This window comes from Pyrus communis, chromosome 10 (assembly GCF_041283825.1).
Source record: "Pyrus communis isolate YQ-2024b chromosome 10, ASM4128382v1, whole genome shotgun sequence".
NCBI lineage: Eukaryota > Viridiplantae > Streptophyta > Magnoliopsida > Rosales > Rosaceae > Pyrus > Pyrus communis.
The window spans coordinates 23,460,930-23,476,005 of record NC_142574.1 but is presented as its reverse complement, the minus strand read 5'-3'; the positions used below and the strand labels follow the sequence as shown (position 1 = coordinate 23,476,005).

Below are 15,076 nucleotides of genomic sequence, written 5' to 3'. Positions count from 1 at the left end.
GTTTGTGTTTAGGCATTGTGTGTGAATGAAGGAGAACCCCTTCATATACAAGTATGATGGTGCTATGTTACAAAAAATCTTTTCAAAATGATGTAATATTATTTAGAAAATATTAGCATTTAAGCCGCGCGATGTCGCGGGTTGTAAAACTATGTTATACGTATGAATTATATTGAAATCTATTTACATCCACAGCAGAATCTAAAAGTCATCCAAAGTATTTTTGGAGATCACAAAATATAAATATCTATGTAAATGTAGAAAATCTTAAATGCATTTGGGCACACATACCTTGGTATGCTACAACCAAAATAATGTAAAGTGGCTAACCATATTTTTCCATGTACATTATGAACCGCTTGTCATCCAAAATACTGTAGCAAGCTTTATACAATAGATTCATTAGAATGGTTGATCAATGAACTTTTCAAAAAATTGACCCGAGTACAGTAGTATGTGATCTCACATCCCTATATATGCAACAAAATAGATCGCAAGTCCTCACATCATCTTTCATAGCATCCCTGAAGGGTAAAGTGATTCAAAAATGTATTCGGCCTAAAGTATAGAGTGTTTACCATACGTTTCCTTCAATCAATTGAGAAATCTAGACATTTTAGTAGATGGGCTTTGCTCAAAAGAAAAAAATTATTCCTCGGTTTTTCAAATTAGACACTAAGTTTTCAAGAAGCATGATAAGATAATGTCTTCGTATATATTGATTGTTTATTGATTATGGAATACTTATATATTGACTATTTGTGGTTCAATGTTTAGTTCTCCAGAACACATGGTTAATATATGGTCATTACAAAGAGATCAATGAACCATCAATATGGGAATTTTGTGGTTGAGGTATGCTAATGTTCATTTGCAGCACAACAGACGCAAGCGCATAAAAAAGCAGAGATGGTCAATGTAAATACAACCTGATCTAACCACATTGTGCAAAAAGAACTAAAAGCCCTATAAAACGTCAAAAGTTCTTGGGCACAATCAGCCAATCGAATTCCAAAAAACCCAGTACAGCTATTAAAAACATAACATTCAAGACTTTACACCTGATGATTGGATCTACTGGAAAATTTAGCACAGCCGAAGAAAGAAAAAAATCTTGCAATTATGTACACACATATATCAAGTATACTATTGCAATGCAAAGATGCTGATTTGAGAAGACGACTTCGTGTTCATTTGGAAGTTGAAATCGACTATTGGGTGCTCTGCCTCCAGGGCTTCAATGGAACATTGGTGGTGACCAAGTCTCCTCCCTGAGTGTAATAAAAAAGCAAGCCGGAAAAAAATAAACCAAAAAAAAATTACACATTACTAAATTTGTCTAAAAAAACCCCTACCTCAAGTGAGCAAACTCCCAAAATAATATGAAAATTAGCCGACAAATCCATACACCCTTCCAAACTACTAATCAATTCTTACATACAATTAACAATATGGGTTGTATATTTATATGTATAAACCATCCAAACTACGAATCAGAACTCCTAAAAGAAACTGATGATTACAACTGAATTCTTTTAGTTTCTGAGCTTACCCAAAACCCCAAATACAAAGTAACTAAAAAACCCCCAAAAACTCGCACATAGATTCATCAAACCGCCGAAATATTAAAACCCAGAAGCTAAAAGCAATAACCCAGAACTCACCGAAATCAAAACAAATTGGGAAAGGATCAACGAAGAACTCACCGAAATCGAATCGAATGGAGAGAATGAACCATCAGGATATGAGGAATGCGGCAAGCCAGGGGCTACTATGAGTGAGTTTTGGGTTGTGGATTTCATATTTCTCGTTCAGGGAAAGGAGGAGGATTCTAGTTTGGAGAAAGCAAGGAAGAGGGAGAAAAAGGAGGATGCCCAAAAAAGCAAAACGATTTCTAGGGTTTGATGGAGTCTGCAGCCAGTTGGAGGAAGATTGAAGCAGTGGAAATGAAGCAACGAAACCGTGAGAGAAGAAAATTAAAAGGGAATGAAACCGTGAGAACAAGATTGAAGCGGTGGAAATGAGGATTAACAATGAGTCGAGGAGATAGAGCGAAGAAGCAGCGAAAACCCACGCGTCCCATTTTGTTCTCCATTGGACAACAAAGCAAATTGGCAAAATTGAAATAACAGCAGAATAAGCGGGGGTAAAATCAGAAATACACTGTAGAATGAACAGTGTTTCAGTCCATTTTCTCTTTTACTATATACTAGTCATTGTGCCCGTGCGTTGATGCAGGTTTAAAAGTGTATGGATAAAATTTGTAGAAAGTTTTACAGACATGTATGTGTATTCATTGTATTTACAGCAAGGAACAAACATACATGAATAAGAGATGGTTCAGTGTTGATCTGGTAATGGAGTAATTGTAACAAACAATATAGTTGTAATTCAAAGGGTAAAGTTGTGCTGTAGAGTGCAAAATGTTGATTCAAATGTGATTTTATGAAGAGTTGCTAAGTCAATTGATACTTAACATGCAAGAAAGTGTTTATGTAATTAATATTTTACTCAGGGGAGAAATAATATTGTTATTGTTAATAAATTAAATAACTAAGAAACAATTTTATCAAAGCAAATAAAAAATAGTGCTAGAACGGTGTACCTTAAAATGAATGATGATTGGAGGCCATGCTATAGACAAAAACTGGTTATACTACAAAATAAGAATAAAGAAGGATAAGCTGAAATACAAAGTTACATTCAGATAGTGAGGAGTTTGGGAAAGGGATGAGCAGGAATAAATTTTTATGCATAGAATTGTTTTCAGAATTGCTATCTACTTGATGGAACAATTTTTCTTGTTTAAAACTGGCTTTAATGTAATTGAAGCAAGTTGTGGATAAATGTAGCAGACAATGACCTAGTGTGCCACGTTCTCATATGCCTTCTTGTAAGATTAATTGAGGAACAATACTTAGTTTTTGAACAAAATTAACTTCTAGATGAGTAATTTAACATAGAAGAAGGAAAAAGAAAACCAGTAATCTAAATATAATTTACATGATGCTAAACAACAAAATTAGATAAAACCGTGATTTGATTTGCAAGCATGTTCAGCTCAAGGACATAACAGCATGTACAATTACCTATGTAAATGAGTAAATCTGCGGCATCCTCTGATCCATTGATCCACATAGAAAGGTCATTGTGTGATGAAACATTAACAAACCCGTTACGTGAAATGTCATTTCATTTTAAGGGATCCAGAGGACTTGAATAAGAAATTACTGAAGAGAAATTCAATGTAAACTCAGTCTCTGGATTACATCGTAATAGATTAATCACAAAGTCATTTTATCTATCCCCATCAAGGTACAAATACCATTAGAGATTCTGAAATATCTAGACTACAACAAAGCAAGTTTGTGAATTTAAAGCCTCGACAAACCGCCACAACTGACCGCAAAACCAAACCGTTAAGAGTTTCGTTCAAATCAACACAAATCCGAAATAAAAACTCACATACAACTGTTATAGAATCTACCTGAGTTCAATAGAATTTGTTTGATGGTGATCCAAATGCAAGCCATGCCCAGACTCGAGTGAAAAGTCGCCGGAAAGTCGGTCACAATGGTGATCCGAAGGCAAGCCATGCCCAGACTGGAGTGAAAAGTCGTCGGAAAGCCGGTCACAACTCTGTAATCGTAAACCGAAAAGGAGGGAAATACTTTGAAAACAAGGCAAACAATGACAACCCGACAAAACCAAAGCTTTAATTAAATGAAGCATAATTCAGTTTAAATTTCATAATTTCTTTCTTTCATTTTTTGACCAATCAAACAAACCATCATCGGAGAAAGATCCAACACGGAAAAAAAAAAAAAAAAAAAAAAAAAACTTTATATACCTTGATCGCAAACAGCTTGCAAGGTTGCAGACAGGAAGGCCAAAATTTGAACAACAACTTTTGCTGAAATCAAATATGAAAGCAGATCAGAAAGGCAGACCCAAAGCACGAAAAAGAATCAAACAACATACAATCAGAAAAGCAAAAAACTCACCAGAAAACCTTAGATCGTATCCATAACTTTTCCTGAAACCAAAAATCTAACCACATCACAAAGCCACACCCAAACAACGAAAAAAAATTGAATTCAGATACGGCAACAAACGCAAATAACTCACCAGATGACAGACGCGTGGTCACCAAGGGCAGAATCGTCCTTGTACCGTAGAAAAGCTGGAACAAAACACCTAGGCGGAAAATTTTGGAGGGCATTTTAGTCCGCTCACTGTCCGTGAACAGTGAACGCTGTTTTGGGTTTGAGTGTAGAAATAATATAATTTTCATTTTCCTTGACTATATCATTGTTTCTGAAAACATAGATTGGTTCTCAAAGTGAAATTGGAATCATTTGCTTTTTATGCTGTTTTGGACTCCTCCATGATTTTGCTTGGTGTCTGCTTTGAATGATGTGGGCGGAAGTACTGCTTTGCCTATTCTAGAAATTTTGAATTTTTTGTGTCGTGATGATTAAAAATGAAGTATTTTAGTGTTTTCCATTAGTTTCTCACTCGGTTTACAATTATCCATATATAATATTGTGAGATCAATAACGAATCCAATTTAATTATGTATTACAAACAAACAAAAAATGTTTCGATATGTTATATAAAGCAAGTCTCATTCCACCTAGAGAGATTTTAGAAAATACTAGTAAATTTTACCCGCATGTTGTTGCGGGAGCGAAAATATAACCATAGACTATATTTTTAACATATAAATAACCAAAGATTAAGATAAGCATTAAGTAAAAAATGGAGCAAATATTTTTACAAAGTTGTCTAAGTTTATCTAACTTACAGAAAAGACATTGTCAAATGCCTTGTCATTGATATACAAAAATGGCTAGTCTAGTATTCTCCATTGACAGTCATCCCAGTGCTTCATTTGTATAATTACTTGAACATAGAATATCCCATAAGAGCACATCTCCTTGAAGCAGTCACTGCAAATAAAACAATTTGGATCACCAGGAAAAAAAAGAAAGTAAAAAAAGTTACAACTGAAACAAAATGTTAATACAGTTGTAATTAATTAGCAGTAATACTTTACATGAATGAATCGGACAGACGATGGCAAACTATGATATCAATAAATGAAAAAAAAATTCAACAGCCATCATTTATATATAGGAATAATAAAAATCAATTTGCATTAGCTTTGGATCAAGTGTAAATGGATTTTTATTATTCCTATATAAAAATTATTTAATGAATAAATAAGAACCCTTAGATGTTATAAAATCTGAATGCTACAAAGAAGTGTAATAATATTTGTCTCTTGATCCTATCCTTATATATATAAAGGAAAAGCTGGCTAGCCCTATAAATATCCCCGACTTACCATTCATTTCATTTCACTAATTCCAATTTCCATCTTTCGTTTGCATTAGTACATACAGCTTGAGAGGGAAAGCAAAATTATTGTTTGCCAAACAAGGAACAACATGAAGTTTTTGAATATGCTTTTGGTGGCCATGGTGGTGGTTTTTCTTGTGAACGTGCAGTTGAATGAGGCCTACAGAGTGTTGTATGATGGGAAAGAGAAGTTGATGAAGATGGAGTAGGATGTTTTGCATAAGCACTTCCCTATGGAGGATAGAATTATCAGGCAAATACTGCGGAGGGGTCCTCCTCCACCCGGTGGTCCAAATCCAACCAAACCTTGATCGTTAATTAGATTTATATTCTACAACATTTAATTCATTATTTAATCATCTTGTAGTGGTAAGTACATGATGCTGTGTTCCCTTGGAAAAGTTGCGCAAGCTGTAATACTGTTAAATTAGCTTTGACAATGTACATGACTATATTTGACGGAATATGCATAATACAAAGTAATAAAGAGGAAATTCTTTCTTTCATTATTCTTTTCTGGTTTATTTATATTTTTCGTCCTGTAAGTAGAAGTGGACATCAAACTAACCAATTCAAATTGTAATGGGCAGTTTGATTCAATATTGCTCATCAACAATGCAAACGGTCTTAAAATTGAACCAAATTTGCGTCGTTCAACCATAGTTTTGGTCCTCTAAAAATCACAACCGAACATCCGTTTCATATTGTAAACCGGCTGAACCAAACCACAAGACAATGAATTGGTTTAGTTTGGTTTCGCCCATGGTTTAATTTAAAACGAAACAAAAGTTATTCATTATATAATATAATTAGTATGGTTACCAATTGAAGTGTGAAACCTATCCAAATCTGCCTACCCCTAACAACTTATACAAAAATCTTGAAAACATGCTCCCATTACGTACTACATCCATGTTAACAAAAAACTGATCATATTTTCAATTAAGAAATCTTTCACTGATTAACACCAACATGTTCAATGCCAATTTCCTCCCTTGTGTGGAAAAGCGTCCATGGAATATTATTGATCAATAACTTTTGAGTATTTCTTCATGTTTACTCTTTAGCCCAGAACTGAGAAGGGGAGAAAAAGAGAATGAAAAGTAGTGGCATAGAAAGGGAATGCAACATCAAAAGAGTAAGCATAAAACGGCCTCTAAATCTCTATATACTCATATTACATATCTTACTGTTTGTTTACTCCCTCTCTCTCTCTCTCTAAAGCTATATTCCTTTTATGGTTTGAAAAGCTTTTTTGTCCTTTTTCTCCCGTTCTTTGTAGGATTAGCCTATTGGGACTTCCTTTGTTTTCCGGAAAGAAAATAAGCCTACACCAAAACTAGTATAAATATAGGCTTATACTATTCTCAAGTTCTCAAGGTACCCCTCTCTAATTTTCCTTGAGTACAAATATAGCCATCTTCAATTGAACTTGTGTTTGTTTGTTGCGAAGTAGTGTACACTTTAGTCGATTTTAGTGATCAAGATGTCTGAAGTGGGTTTAATAACCCCAACAACTAAAGAAAGCACATTAATGCGACCGGAAGATGTGCCATGCCCGCCAGCACCAAAAAAGTACCGACCTCCTAATACTGGAGTTGATCCTAAGAAAGCCCCAAAACGTGATTTGAATAAAATTTTCAATGAAGTACGCAAATTGAGTTAAGAAATAATATGAGGGCTATCAAGAGAAGGATGGTGTTTCAAGTCAAGGTTATATATAACTTAGGAGTTTCATTCGTTATGTTACTTTCATGAATAGTATTTCATTTTGGTTGCTTATTATGGGTACGCATGTAAGAGGAACTGATAACAGTTTTGAATAAAGATTTACTTGCTGTTTTATATGATGGGTTTGACTTATCTATACATGTAAGAGAACCTCTAGAGTTGATTAAAATTTTTGCATATTATATATGTTGCAATTAAATTATTTGTCGTGGTAATGTTTGGTACCATGGCATGGAACTAGGGGTGAAATTTTTTACCAAATTACCGTACGAGCCGTCTTACCAACAGTATCATACCAAATTATTACCTAAAATTTGTACCAATTGGTAATGGTACGGTATTTGTACCGTACCATACTGTTTCAGTACGGTATTGGTATCCAAAACTAGTACCAGTGGTATACCGTACCTACCAATATTATTAATATTATATTATGTATTTATTCATATAATTATTTGAGGACAAAATTAATAAAATTAATAACAATTATTGTAGAAGTGTAAAAAATGTATAAAAAAAAAGAGTATAAAATCACTCATAGTGGCAAGTTTTACAACTTTCATGAAGAGGTCAGCTTCAAAATCCAACACTTTAATCCATAAACCTTAAATTTATATTTAACCGTCGATTGTTATTTATACTTTATTCTTCTTACTGAATTTTATTTTTTGAAAACATGATCATCTAGCGGATGTAAGAAGATGAATGGTTCAGATATTTGATATCACGTTTCGATATTTACTGTTAACTGAAATATGAGTTGATGTCATATAGTTTGTAGAAACTTAATAAACATCAAGTAATATTTTCACTAACCGTAAAACTCTGAACATAATATCAACGATCCAAACCGTTCATCTTCCTGCATCCTCTAATAGGATCATGATTTCAAAAAAGAAAATCCGATAAAAACAAAATTTGATGAGAAAAATGAAGCGTAAATGTAAACAACAATCAACGGTTAAATTTTGATCTTTGATTTATATGATTATAATGGCGAATTTCAAAGTTAAGCTCTTCACGAAAGTTGTAAAGCTTGTCATTATGAGTGTTTATATATTTTTTTTTTCTATATTTTTTACACCTCTACATTAATTAAAAAATATTAGATTTTGGGCAAACTAAGTGGTGTAAAACAAAGTAGCAATTACCATTGACATACCATACCAACCAAACTATTTGGTATACCAAAAATTTGGTACGGTAATAATAATAAATTTTGCCATACCAAATATTTGGTATGGTAATTGGTACAGAGGTTTTGGTACGGTAATGTACCAAAACCACCAACTGCCTGGCGCGTCTTACTTACCGATATCTAATTTGTAGAGACCAATTTGGTAATTGTGTTCTTCTGCATGCAGACAACTGAAGGAACTCCTTGAACAAAATTTTCTGATATTCCAGGGTTTGTTTACCCTGCGTCATGTAATATTAGTTAACTTTTTTTTTTTTTTTTTTTTTAAAGAAAAAATTTAGGGGACAGTTTGAAACTACTACGTACAATAATTTTAGGAAGGAAAAAGTTTCTAAATCGATTGAGATGCGAGGGTGAATAGTCAACACTTTGTCCACTAGAATATTATATTACATGTATATAGTATTAGTTAACTAGAGATGACACAAAACATAGTAATTGAAAGTTGAAGTCTATAATGTAACCTGGAAAAAAAAAAAGAAAAAATATTCCTCACAAACTTCGAGTATTTGCTCAATTATATAGGGTATATAACTGCAGGGTCCAATAATACATGGTTTAGGGTTTATGGTTATAACATGCATGCACAAGTTTTGCAACTAAAGACCTTTTAGTTTTAAGGCTGCGCTGCAGTATCACATTTTGGGTACAAAGATATAAAAACCAAACCTTGTGCCTGTCGATCATCAAAATATTAAAAACTTAATAGGTATCGGCTGTTAGTTGCAGTCCTTGGAGATTTTATGTAGTGACTGTCACACTGTTATGTCTTGTTATTAATTTACTTGTGTTAATATGCATGTATTTATTTATAAATATTATACCCTAGTGTATGATATATCAACTATATATAATGTACATTCTATTATACACGTGTCACGTGTCACCGTTATTTACACTAAAAAATTGCTTACTACTGCATCCTTAGCTTAATATGTTTCAATGAGAAATCTCCTAAACCCTTATACATACATAAATGAAGATATAAAGTAGCAATTAAAGAATAGTGTTCATAAAATCAGGGAGTATTTGACCTAATTAAGACAATCATTCTATACATCATGCATGATATATTCCAGTCAAATGGGACTTTCAGTCGTATACCATGAAATTCAACTTTTTTTTTTTTCAGAGTAATGCATGTCGTGTAAAAGGTTAGCACACATCCAATACTACAAACGTTCAAACTTTAAAGGTCGTAGTTAATGCTTCCCCGTCAAGCCTTACTTTTCAGTCCTCAGTTGCGAAGCAAGCAAATGAATTGATCAATTCTCAACTTTATCACTAGGTCAATTAATTAATATTACCTTATTCCATATAATATTGCGAGATATTCCATGTATATATAGTTAAATACAATGTATAATAACGATCGAAATGACACGGAATTTTCTGAGGTGATTTTACATATATATGTATTTTTTTTTTTTTTTGAAACCCAGTTTCTTCTTGTAATTGTATGTCTCATTCAATATCTGGTTTTTCGACACAATAGTCAAAACAAAGAATAGCTTCATAAAATATTATTGGAAAATTCAACTCATAATATAAGTTGGTCCATATATAGAGAGCTCTATAGTCCTCTATAATTCATTCATTCGTTCTCCATCTCCTTGTTTGCATTGCACACAGAGAAAGAAAGAAGAACGAAAAAAGAAAAATTACTAATTGCCAAACAAGGAACAACATGAAGTTTTTGAATATGCTTTTGGTGGCAATGGTAGTGGTGTTTCTTGTGAACATGCACTCACACGAGGCCTGTAGAGTTTTGCAGGGGAAAGAGAAACTCATGATGATGAAGGAGGATGTTCTGCAAATTAGGGATAGGGGTACTACTGTCACATACAACTTCCCTATCAATTTGATTATCAAGCAAGTACTGCAGAAGGATTCTGCCCCACCCGGTGGTTCAAATCCGACCAACCCTTGAAGTCGTAACAAATTAATAAGACTCTACAAAGGCAGGATTCTTGCATGTCATGGCCAGATGACGAGTACAACACTCACATGAAAAATGATGTCGACGAGTTTATCCTGCAAAGAGGGCCACATCCGTCCACATATAAAATTTTAACCATCAACCAAAGATATTTTCTTTTTTCTTTTGCAAATAATATGCAAATAATTTTATATTCTTTCTAATGAATAGTTAAGGAAAGACCTAACTGTTGGTTTTTCGTTTTGGCTTAATAAGTTGTGTAAGCTGTAAAAAAATTGTGTATTAGCTTATCAATGTATATGAGTTTGACAGAATATAATTCAAATGACTGAAAAAAAATCTTTATTTGATAATGTATTTCGTTTTTACACATTTTTTGTATGTGAGACGATGTAACTTATACTATATATGTTTGTAAACATTGTATTCTTTTAAGGGACAGAAAAAATGATAAAACGATTCTATTTTTCTTTTCTATTTTCCTTTACCTGGAAAAGAGAAAAAAAAAAACGGAATTCTTGACTAGCTTTGAGTATCTGCTCAGTTATACTGGTATGACCACTGCCTTCGGCTCCACATAGATCAATCACCGGAATGTTGTTACTGCATTCTATATTTGCACAAACGGTTTCCTTACCACAACAAACTTTTAAATGAGTATTGAGAATCTTGTTATTTGCCTATGGCGGACGCTGCGAGGCTAAATGGTTGTGATGGACTCCATCGGATTTCAGTGTGGGATGCAGATGGGAGGTCGGCAAAGCGTTACATGTTTTATGATGCGATAGTTATTTACCGAGGCACACTGCATTAGTGTTCCAAGTCTAACTTGAAATTTCCACGACTGATTAGAAGATTTCAATATTAGGATATTAGGAGAGATGGTTGTAGACGCTTGTATGTGTGTGTGTGTGTTTTTTTACTTAATTTTTTTTTTTTTTTTTTTTTTTTTTTTTTTTTGTACATTTCTTTGTTTTGCCCTGTGATGGTGTTTGGGCAGTGCATCTTTTGATGACGTTTTTGTTACTATAATGCTTATGTTTGACTTTCAAATAAAACATTTTAAACTGTTCTTTGTATCATCTTATAGTGCTTGAATAAAATATCTTATTACATTCTATTCGTCTCAAGTCTCATACTGCACAAAGAATAAAATAAGATATTTGTAAAAGAATTCGTCTATTTTCTTATTCAAGTAGAGTGTGCTGCAAGCAATCCAAAGACAACTAGGGTTTTTCCCCTCTACTTATTCTGCACAGCAAACACTATATTATATCACATTATATAGGTTTTTTTCCCCTCTACTTATTCTGCACAATAAACGCTATATTATATCACATAATTTGATATCTTATTAGGTTGGAATTTATGTAATTATTGTTAATCATTCAAATAAATGATTAACGATTTGTAGCCACGGAGAGTAGTGATCTAGCCACGGCATTTTTAGGGTATGCATCGTGTGGAGGAGGTGGAGTAGTAGTAGTGTGGCCTGCAAAGTTCCTTTGGTTGATGGTTGTATCGGCAAGGCCACCAGACCTAGGGGTCCTCGGATTAGGTCCATGGGGAGGAGGAGTGCCCCTCTGCTTCGAATCCATCAACACGATGTTTTTGTTCACCGTCGTTATTGTCTTCAAGTTTTCTTTCTCATCATGCAACATCCTGCCTGCACTAACCACATGCAGGTCCATACTCATGAGAAATACAACTGTTATAACTGCGAATAAACAATTAAGAAACCTCATGGTGATCTATAAATCTTGTACTTGTAGATATTATACAAAGATAGTTCGCTTAATTATGAAGGATGTGTTATGTGGAGGTTAGATACGTGTGTATTTATATGCACCAATCTGCATGACTTTCAACCTTTTTCTTTTGTGGAAAACATTAAAAATTGAATGGGTCAGAACAGAAGAAACGAGTTTGTTCTATGATAATAGAATTCAAAGTAAAACTTTCAAATTTCTTAAGTTGGCATCTCTTCTTACATGTATTACCACGAGTCTTGCAAAGAAAGTTCTCTATTTAATTGGCATGCATTTTGGGTCACAAAGAAATCAAAACCAAACCCACAACATATGTTTCTTTGCACTTACTATGGACTTCGCATTACCTTCACTTCGAGACCTACAACCCAGATAGTGTCGTAGAAATATATATCTTCTTATGTTTACAGGTTACGTGATAAGTGTTGTAGATACAGAGATATTTATCTCCGATGACAAAGCAAATTCCCTCACTTTTCGCTCGAACGTTGGACCAAAATGTTAATGAAAACTTTTGGGTTGACTTGTTGATTGTATATCAAGACTTTAATTTCGTACATCTCAAGTTTGAAGTCATGGTTGACTTGCTGATTGTATATTAGGACTTGACTTTCGTATATCTCAAGTTTTGAATTTCGTATATCTCAAGTTTGAAGTCATGGATGTATAAAACCGAAACTTGCAATACAAGTTGCGGTTTAACGCCACAATCTGGTTTGAGTTTTGATTTATACCCCATTCTTCACGGCCAGCCAGTTTCTGCTTTTGCCGCACTAATTGCTTCGTCATGTATTGAAAATGTTGGAACTCACCAAACCTGGTGGAAAACTGAATCTTTACTTGGGAATGTCTGCATTTTGGGGTCAATTTTTTCCCGCGCTACGAATTTACACTACATTCTTTTCGTTGGTTGGAACTTCCGAAAAGACTTCACTTGTTGGGAAAACAACCCATGTTAGAACAACTTGTGTTTATAACATGAGCCGTTTTATTGTTCTCAACATGGCACGAGATGGGAGCAAAGGAGAGAGTCCAACTCTGTCCTTAGATGTAATGTATCATTATCATACGTATGGAGGAGTAAATACTTGGTGACGCTACAAACCCGGGAACCGGACTTCAAAATCATACTAAACAAATCAACATAAATGTAAAATGATACGGGTAAAGATTGATTAGTGCACAAGCAACAAAGCTATATAACACATCTTTACATATATATGTGTATATAATACATATCTATGCCTGTTCTCTGGAAAAACAAATGATACAAATATATGTAACTCATGAATTCAACCTTAACTACTTACCACTTTACTCACAGGTAAGGTATTTATCTCGGTCTGCTGTGCAATCGGACTAGACAAATATGCTAGCAGCAATGACCCCGAAGAACCAATATAGACAGCGCTGCACATCAATCGGTACAATTATCAATACAAGCACAAGCAATAAGAATCGAGATTCACAAGCAAATGGTGGTCATAACTGCAGTATTGAAATCCAAGCTGTAATGGAAAGGTGACTTTGTTATGATAGATCTCCATGTCTTCTTCTTAGGATGGTAAATTTGGTCGTAAAGTGTGCCAGCTCTCGTATGAAATCGTGACCTGCGGATTTCTGCTGGCTCGACTGCCTTCAAAAGGGTTATTACATGCAACTCTCCATCCAATACAACGAATCTAAATGCTGAGTTGCATGGGACCTGTCTTGGTATACTTGACTCCTTACACCAACGGTTTGAAGCCATGTCATATCTGCAGTACATATCATGTGGAAGCAACATAAGCAAAAACTTCCATAAAATTATCACTCAAAGATCAAATTAATAACAACGAGGAAGAAATTCAAAGGACATAAATTAGGGGCAGATGCATACGTCCAAGGAGACATCAATAAGAATACACAAAAGCGCACTTAAAATTATGTGATCCCATATAATAGCATTACTTGTATTAAACTACAACTGATAATCCCATAAAACCTTGCATCTCTCAACATTTTTTATTTTGCATAAGAATGATAAACAAGAATTTCCCTCCTGTAAACCGCAATAGAAAAGTAATCTAAAACATCAAAGCGTTATGTGTCGGTAGAACCTGTGTCATTTACGTCATAAATTTAAATTAGCATAACCATCCAAATTAAGTCATTGCATATCCCTCAAATGATGAAACTTTCGAACTTTTCTGTAAACAGAATAATAAGTTTTTGTTAGGGTTGTTTATCTGTAATGGGAATGAAAAGAAAGGGAATGGGTTCCCTTCATGACTTCCCCGCTTCTACTTGCATGTAATCAGTAATGGATTATCTAAAATACGTAATGGAACAACCCAATTTCAGCAATTTGAGTGTTAATCCAATTCCCTTTCCTTAAATTTTCGCATTCCGTAGTTAAGTGATTCCTTATTTTCCCATTATTGATAAGTAAACAAGCCCTTAATTCAATATAAATGAAAACCGGAAGATTTCAAGATCAGCCTTCTGCTTTCTCCTTCTGGTGCAAAGTATAAGTACTAACAAAATCATGCCAAATCAGAGTAAGTTCAAGACCTTCCCCTCTCCTAGTTGTTTCATTCCGAAAAAATCCAAGAACAAAACTAAAGTGGAGTCATATATCATATACGACCAAAGCCACCTAACAACTTCCACCAATCGAAAAAGCCCGGATATTCTTACAAAAATCATCAAGAGCTACTATTAGCACATTAGGATTCAAAATCAAAGCGAATTTGGATACTTTCAGGCTTCAGCCAGATCACTCTCTCTCACACTCGCGCGCGCGCGCGCTCACACACAACACATGTTTTGCCCATGGTGCATGGAAACAATGGCCAACTCAATCCAATTTCTATACCCTAATTATTCTGTGGAAGCCCACAACAACGGATTGCCAACGGACGGGTCACCAACAGGTCCCATACACACAAGCCAGTATTGCCGATACTCCCCTCATTTTAGCCACCCGGAAGCAACAGGTATGGGATTTTACCAAAAGGCCACGACAATATGCGTGTGTGGTACCATTGCTTATAAAGCAGTACACGACTCTTCCTCTAGCCAATGTGGGACTCA

The 15,076-nt window shown here is 34.4% G+C and overlaps 1 long non-coding RNA gene across 1 annotated transcript; it reads right to left on the bottom strand.

Annotated features, from left to right (window-relative positions):
- Window positions 1–271: 271 nt before the first annotated feature.
- LOC137727259 (uncharacterized) lies at window positions 272–2,094 on the bottom strand. The gene is made up of 2 exons (XR_011067775.2): window positions 1,707–2,094; window positions 272–1,271 (listed from the first exon to the last, which is right to left on the bottom strand). It is a non-coding gene; the product is annotated as an uncharacterized LOC137727259 (long non-coding RNA).
- Window positions 2,095–15,076: the final 12,982 nt, after the last annotated feature.